The sequence below is a fragment of the Mirounga leonina genome, unplaced genomic scaffold, assembly GCF_011800145.1.
Source record: "Mirounga leonina isolate KUSES-001 unplaced genomic scaffold, KU_Mleo_1.0 Mir_128, whole genome shotgun sequence".
Classification (NCBI taxonomy): domain Eukaryota; kingdom Metazoa; phylum Chordata; class Mammalia; order Carnivora; family Phocidae; genus Mirounga; species Mirounga leonina.
Genome location: NW_023270320.1, coordinates 7,806,810 through 7,813,184, shown reverse-complemented (window position 1 = coordinate 7,813,184; position 6,375 = coordinate 7,806,810). Strand labels below are relative to the sequence as shown.

Sequence of the window (6,375 nt, the reverse complement as noted above, 5' to 3'; positions counted from 1 at the left end):
ATGGGCTTACCCAGCACTGCCCAATGTTTCAGCTTCTTTCACTTCCTCACTGGTCTCATGATAACTACATTGCAGCCAGAGTCATCTACAGAACCATTCAAAGAGCATCCCTTCCCTGCTTATAAACCAATGCATCTCACATAGAGACTTTCACATATGTCTCCAAACTTCCTTAGCCTTCCTCAATAACCATTGCCACCCTCTCCCATCATTATTTGCTACCCCAAATTATCTTTCTGTTCCTCAGACATGCCCTTCCTTTTGGTCTTTGTACAAGTTTTGGCTCTTCTTTCTTCTATTTCGATCATGATATGATTAAAACCACTTAGATTTTTGAAAAATTATAGCTGAACTGAAACTCAGCTCTGACAATTATTGGTTATGTAATCTCTAAAAGAGTACTCAACAAAATTGACCTTTAATTTCTCCATTTGTAAAATGAAAAATAAAAATACTTAATCAGATGTCTGAGAAAATCAAATCAATTAATGGATGTAAATCATTTGTTACTATGGCTATCCTAATGAGTCTTCAACCAATATTTCTTTAATCAATTCACACCACAGCAAGCAATAATTCCAGGTGTTTATTTCATCAGCACCTACCTATTTGCTGTTATTCCAAGCAATTCAATCTATCAATCAATGATTTACTACATTATTGTGTTGCATTGTTGAGCTTTCCAAGCACATGACTTACATCAGTATTATACATATATTTTTTTGTATCCCTTATTTATTTTTTTGTATCCCTTATTTATTTTTTAGAAGAGTGTTAAGAAGAAAGTAATTAATGTCTAATTGTTTATGCAATTTCCCCCTTGTACAATGCTCACTGCATCCTATTTCCAAGCCTCCATTCTCTACAATTTTAGTTCTAGATAGCATTTCAGATAAACTATTTTGTCCAGTGTAATACATCCATTGATGTCATAAAACAAGTTTTTAAATTGTACTATTTTAAATGTCTACCTTGTAGAGAAGAAGGGAGGCTAATTCTGATAAAATTTTACTCTGGGGCATGTGATCAGCCATTAAAAAAAAAAACCCCACACACACACCAATTCCCAAAGTATTGGCTAACCCACTTCACACTGTTACCACACACAGCCAGCTATTTATCCATTCTGCAAGTAATTGCTGGCCCTGGGAATTGAGTGATTGACAAGACAACCTTGATTACTAGGCATTCACAGTCTGGCATTGAAGATACACTTTGAACAGCAATTACAACAAAGTACAGTATATGTTAGAAGAACATGTGTCCCAGGTCAACCGAAACACAGAACAAGGGCATCCACCTAAAAGATAGCATTTGGGACTTAAGACCCAATAGCTATTTCCTAAGAAACTTCTCCAGAAAACCTGTTTATGGCAGTTAAGCTGTTCCAAATCCTGAAAAAGAAAAGATGGTTTAAAAAAAAAATCCCTTAATCGCTTGAAACACCATCTCTACCATCGAGTTCTTCCCTGGAGCTCCTGGTAATTATAGTACATACTCTCCCTCAAGTTTCAATGAAAAAATCCTTTTGTGGGCCATCACTGTCTTATTGGTAGGCCAGGATTTTTTTTTTTTTTTTTTAACAAATCATCCCAAACAAAAGCCTACTTCATATAGCTCAAATACTGGATAAGGAAAATTTTGCCTGGTCCAAGCTGTTGTCAGTGGTGAGCTAAATCCACACCAAAAGAGCAGGCGGTAACACCACTGTGATAGAAGGGATTAAATCAGAGACGGATAGTCATTGTTTAAAGACACCAGGGAACTGACTTACCTACAGAGTGGGAAATTGAAAGAATGAGTAGCCCCTAATGTCCACAGTCTTGCAAATTCAGATATGAGTTTAAAGGTATGAAAGGATATGTGTGTATGTGTTTGTGTGTGTGTGGTTATGAAAGTTCAAAGGAGCAAAAGATTAATGTTAATTTAAGGGTAATAGAGAAAACTTTATGAAAAAGGCAGGATTTGATTTGTATTTAGAAGTATACAAAAGATTTCAGTGATGTCAGTAAAGAGGGTACAGAACATGTCTAGATCTTCCTGGTCCATTATCGCTGGAACAGAGTGCTAATGAAGGTTTTTGACTGACACAAACATAGGAAAAGAAATCCAACTATAAAGCCATCCAAGTAAGGGACAAGATTCTATAATTCTAATGTAGTGAATGTTCTTTCAAAATAATCTGACTCCCATTCTATATTTTCCTTGCCAAAGAATACTCCTTTGTCCTGGAATTAAAAAAATATTTCTATGTTGAAATAACTTATACTTAGTGGGATTGAAGTGTTGAAATCTGTCCCAAAATTCATTCCATACATGCAAACAGGTGTGTCCCTCATATATGTGTCTCTATGTGTTTTCATTCATCATTGAAGAAGACCTGATAGAATATTGTCCACAATCCCTTTAGCAGCTTGGATGGAGCAGAATCAAAGTGGCATATGACCAGAAGGGACAGATGTCGCCTCATCTAAACCTATCTGTCAGTAACAGTGTTGGCATGGTGCTGGGTATCGTGCTGAGCTCAAGAGGACATCACAGATTGTTACTCTTACTGCTTTCCTGGAAGCAGATACCAAGCATAGCTACTAGTTATTACTGGTACTTTCCCAACAATGTCAGCAGACCTGCCTGAAAAACATTTTTTTTTTTAAGTGGGCTCCATTCCCAGTGTGGAGCTCAACCTGGGGCTTGAACTCACAACCCTGAGATCAAGACCTGAACTGAGATCAAGAGTTGGATGTTTAAGTGACTGAGCCACTGAGGTGCCCCTGAAAAACATTTATTTGACTGCAGACAGAGCTCTTCATTTATTTGGGATCCAAGTGCCCTCTCTAATAAACTGCAACCAAGTTCCAACGCTCCAGACAATGACCCCAGATAAGGGTTGGGGTCAGGTGGGCAGGGGTCTGGGGCCAAGGCTATAGGAGGAGCTGCGCAGCCAACAAAACGAATGGCTAGGACAAGTGTTTGGCCATCGCCCCCAACATCCCAACTCCCTGCCCAAGGCCAGGAGCAGAGCAGTGCTGGGGGCTCCTCAGGCCTCTGGGACCCACCCCAGGAGGCCAGTGTTCTCCTGGCAAAGGGCTCGGTAGTCCTTACAGATCTTCTCCAGTTTGCTGAGGGTCTTCTTCCCCACCTCCGTCTCGATCTGCTCCTCAAGGTCTCTAACTTCCCATATGATTGTGCCTGTATCCTCCATGGTCTGGATGAGCTGGCTGCAGTTCTCATGCAAGGCAGCTAGATACTTGTATGCCTTCCGAACAGCATCATCCTTCTTGGCATCCTTGAACACGAGCTCATCAGTCACGGCATACGTCCGGTCCAGCTTCCCAAACAGGGAGTTGATTTCCTTCTGAAGCTTGTTTGTGTCCAATAAGATCTTAATGATCTCTTCTTTCTGCTTCCGGATGTTGCCCACAATCTCCAGGATGCACTGGGTATAGGCCAGCCGGGACACATCTCTAGCCAGGGTCTCCAGCTCTGACAGCAGCTGTTTATAGACCTCTTCCTTCCTTTGGGCCTCTTTGGCAGCTCTGGTGTAGTTCGTGGATCTCTGCCAGCCGTCGTGAAGATTCCAGCTTTCTGAAATCCTGGAGCTTTCGGAGGTGGCAGTACTCAGCCAGGAGAGGGACCCAGTGCTTTTCCCACTGACCCGCCAAGTGGAAGACCCGCTGGGCCCTACTCTCTACCATGAGCTGCAGCTTGGCCAGGTTGGCAGCCCCGCCAGGCAGCAGCTCCACTGCATGGCTCTTCAAGCGCAGGGCCTGCTCACGCTCCCACATGCTGAGCTCGCTCTGCCAATGCTCGGTCTCCACCTGCACAAGGCTGATTCTCAGGGTCTTCATGTTAACTTCAACCTCTTCAGTGTTGTAGTTCACTCCCTCCAGCTGCTCCCGAAGAGACTCCACCTCCCGAGCTGCCTTCATGTCCTATTCAGGCTGCTGGGAGGTGGCCGGCACATCAGACACTCGGGCTGCCTGGACCTCAGGCTCCAGATGGAAGGTGAACTTCTCTGAGTGTGTGAAGTGGGAGGCCTTGGAAGCACCAGTCCTGGCCCCAGCACCCCAGGCCTGCAGCAGCTCTCCCAGGTCTCCGGCTTGTCGGGGAGCCCCTAGTCAGCCCCAGGTCTGGCGTAGATGCTCAGCCAGGTGCTTCTGCATCTGTTGCCGCTAAGCCCATGTATCCTCCTGGGTGGGATGGCAGGGTGCCCAGTGGACCCAGTCCTCATCCCCAGGGCAGTTCCGGCCTGTGTGCTGGCAGAGCTGGATGGTATGGCATTCAAAGAGTGGGGCCACCCTCCTAGCAGGCTGGGGCACCTGGGTGGGAGCTGGTAGCAGCAGAGGACTCGCCTGGAACTCCCGGGGCTCCCTTCTGGAACTCAACTCAGGCATGACAAGCCTGGTGATATGGAAAGGTTTCTGGGAGGCTGAGTCCTGGAGGTGCTGTAGCTTGGGAGTGCAAAGGAGGGGTGGCAGGGCCAGCTGGTCCCAGATTTGGCTCCTGATGGCCTGGAGAAGGATAGCTGAATCACCTGCAAGCTGATCTCCATCCTTAGAGGCATCAAAGGGGAGACGCTCAGCCAAGAAGAGAAGCAGGTCCCGGAGATCAGGCTCACTGGGGTAGAGGAAGTTCTGATAGCCAAGCTCCAATGACTAGCCCAGGTCCATGCAGGCCTGAGCCAGGAAGCAGTTGGACAGGGCCAGAGGTAGCAGGGGGCTGAGGCCAGAGCCCATGGCAGATTGAGCACACGCAGGCAGTGGACCACAGCTTCTACAACCAACTCAGTAGTGAAGGCTCGCAGAATCTGCACATCTGGAGGAACTGCCGTGCCAGCCTGGCGCAGGGAATGGATGAGGATTCGGTCGGCCTCCTCCATGCCAGATCTGGGTTCAGGGTGGGGCGGAGCAAGAGAGGCGCAGCTTTTAAAACCTGAAAAACATTTTTTAGATGAGGATATATTTCCTAGAATATCTAAGATCTAGTGTTGTTTTACCAAAATTAACCACTTTGGCTAAAAGAGATCTCTGAGAATTTAAGGAGCCAAATTATCCATATACAAACACATGTTATCTCACTCAATAATCCTTTAATAGCATGTCCTAGAACAACTACAAAACAATGTTTAATTCTTTCATACCATATTAGCAAATGCAAACCCAAAGGTGGAACCCAGTGCATAACTGTCTTGTAGTATCAAAATCATGTGTAAGACATTGCTGAATAATCCAGAGATCTGGACTCCTCCAAATGGCAAATATAGCTTTGCTTTGGAATGAATGATAACTATAATCCATTTAATTCACCCAAAATGTTTATTGAAACATTGTCTGACACACTGAGAATACAGTTACAAAAACAAGCAGCAGAAATGTTTCCTTCCTCGTGGGACTTATTTCCAGTGGGAAGATATTAGTAGTAAATAAAACAGGCCAATGAGGAGTAGACCAGAGGGTGATCAAAACTATGGGGTAACAGCAAAGAATGAGGATGGGAATGCAGAGGCAGCAGGGGTGGGTGGGGAGAGGGCAACTGCCATTTCATGTAGGGCTGTCAGGCCAGGCGTTCCTGATTAAGTGCCAGGTGAGCAAAAAGCTGAAGGAACTGAGCAACGAAGCCAAATCATTATCTACAGGGACAGCATCACTGGCAGAGGAAACAGCACAATCAAACATCTCAAGATGAGACTATGCTTGGCATGTTCAAGAAATATCGAGAAGATTAGGATGGCCAAAATGGAATGAAAGGGGGGAGAGTTGAAGGAGGTGAGATGAGTGAAGTCACAGGGAGCTACTGTATAAAGCTGGCTTTTACTCTGAGTGAGATGGGGGACACCACAGAGGTCAGAGTAAGGAGGGTGTGGTCTGAAAGGACAACTCTGCTTACTGTGTTAACAGACTACAGGTGAGGGTCAGCTCTTAAACAGGAAGACCAGTCAGAGAGCCATTGCAAAAATCCAAGTGAAAGATGATAGTTTCAGGCAGGTGACTAGGGAGGAACTGGTAAGAATTGGCTAGATTCAAATGTATATATTTTGATGACAAGGATTCACGGTAGATTGCATATGAGTTATGATAAAATAGAGGAGTCAAAAGATGGTTCTGTCTTAAGGATGAGGTTCTCATTTGTGGAGATAAAGAATGGGAGAGGAACATCTTTGGAGCAGGGGAAATCACAAACTTTGATTTGAGGCATGTCAAGTGTGAGGTGCCTATTAAACATCAAAATATGTGCACTGGGTAGCCAGGAGGAAAGAAATAGTTACAGTTAAAGAGAGAGTTCATGGCCAGAGATGTAACTTTGCACATTAGCAAAGGGAAGGCACTTAGCACTCTGAGACTGGATAAGTCATCAAGGGAATGTGTAGAAATAGAA

The 6,375-nt window shown here is 44.7% G+C and overlaps 1 pseudogene; it reads right to left on the bottom strand.

Moving 5' to 3' along the window:
• Positions 1-2,828: 2,828 nt before the first annotated feature.
• On the bottom strand, positions 2,829-5,042 carry LOC118009836 (annotated as a pseudogene).
• Positions 5,043-6,375: the final 1,333 nt, after the last annotated feature.